Source organism: Bidens hawaiensis, unplaced genomic scaffold, assembly GCF_021521415.1.
Source record: "Bidens hawaiensis isolate Kalapana, Puna unplaced genomic scaffold, B.hawaiensis_p1.1 tig00043701_1, whole genome shotgun sequence".
In the NCBI taxonomy this organism is placed as follows: domain Eukaryota; kingdom Viridiplantae; phylum Streptophyta; class Magnoliopsida; order Asterales; family Asteraceae; genus Bidens; species Bidens hawaiensis.
In genome coordinates this window covers 127,501-129,351 of record NW_027505858.1, presented here as the reverse complement: position 1 = coordinate 129,351, position 1,851 = coordinate 127,501, and positions in this window count along the sequence as shown.

Sequence of the window (1,851 nt, the reverse complement as noted above, 5' to 3'; positions counted from 1 at the left end):
GACATTTTATTTATGCATGTCTAATGAAGTTTCGCGTATTTTTTTGTTTGATTATCTTTTTTCTATATTACACTAGCCGACCCAATTTTAGCCGATCGGAGGGGCCAACCGGACAAAAAAAAATTGTATACCAATTGCTTGACCGACCGGTCAAACCGGATCGGAAAAAAATTATGTAGCTATAGTTAACTGAATACCGACTAAAAAGTTTTTCGACTCCTGTAAAAAAATTTCTAGATCCGTCATTATTCGTGGGTGCCATAATGTCAGTGGTGGCAACCCTAGCCATACCAAGTCACCAACCACCGGGAGGATGCCATCAGTCACAACCATGACGTCTTTATACTCATATTGATTATTTAAATCGTCATTAACTTATCAGATATACTCATAATCCAGCAAGTGAACCATTCAATACATCAACCACCAACATAAAGTTCTTTAAACCTAAAAGATTGAGACAAAATAAAAATAAATTATTAACCTTTAAAAAATTGGCATAAAGTTTATTACAGTTTTTTTTTCTGGAACTACTGTTGGTGAAAATCACTCTGATGTTTAAAAAGTATTTATCAAATTAGTATTTTTTATTTATTTTGCGTTCATCTTTTACTTTTATATTAACATATTAGTCTTTTTAATTTTTCGTATTTAGTCCATCAATTATCTATTTTCGTTTCATGCGTCTTATATATTTTTATTCGATTAATCCAATATCTTTATTTTATATAATTTTTTTCAGTCATTCTTTTTTTTTACTAACCGATTTATATGAATATTTTCTTTTCTTTTAGTATTTACTAGCTTTTAGATCCCGTGTAACACATGAGATAATTTAACTAATTAAGTTACAAATAAAACAATACATAATATATATAGAAAAATGTATTACATCTATGCTTGTAACATAATACATAAATTGATTTTATTTATATCACAAAATGATTTTTTCAAAAAAACCTAACAGAAAAATAATGCACATACATAACATACACTAGAACACTCCATCTATTGAAAAATTATTCTTAGTATCATATATGTATAATTGAAAGAAATTTGGTTATGAATCAATTTCGGAGAATACTTCTCATATAATTATAGTTTTGAGCTACACTATAAAAAAGATTTTGATAAGTTTTAGGGGATTCTCGATTTTGCCAATTGACAAAAAAAATAGCAGGTTAACCCGTTTAATTTTGTGAATGTTTTGCTTCATTTAAACATAATTTTGTATGACATGCTTCACATACAACATTCTGATCACTATTAAAAGAAAAGTCAATGTTGAATTGGAGGTGGCATGTCGGATGTGTTTGTCTTTTTTTCTTAAATTTAATGGTCATGGGAAAAATACTCAATGTGCAAAATCCAGAATCTTTAGACTATTTCCAAAAATGTCCTTAAAAATAAATTTGAAACTTAATCATATTTAAAATTCTAACTTTCATTTGTCTTACATTTTCAAGTCAAAACTTTGAACCATTAAAAAGTTTGACGATAAATCTATTTGCATCTCAAATTTTTAAAAATATTTACTAATTCTTTACCTGTAACAAATTTAAGTCAGATGTAGTTAATTTGTACCAAACGATATATTTACCAACTTTTAACCTGTAACAATCAAATTTAAGTTCCACAAAAAACCCGAAGTAATCCTAGATTAAAAAAGAACACAAGAAACTAAATATGATAAACTTTATTATATTTGAAAGTGATTGATATATACTATCCTTACAATTTAACACATATATGTATAGTTTACTAAGTTAACCGAAATAAATAAATAGATAGATTTAAATCATATATTTATAATTTATAAATTTATATGAAAATGTAAAAAAAACGATAAAT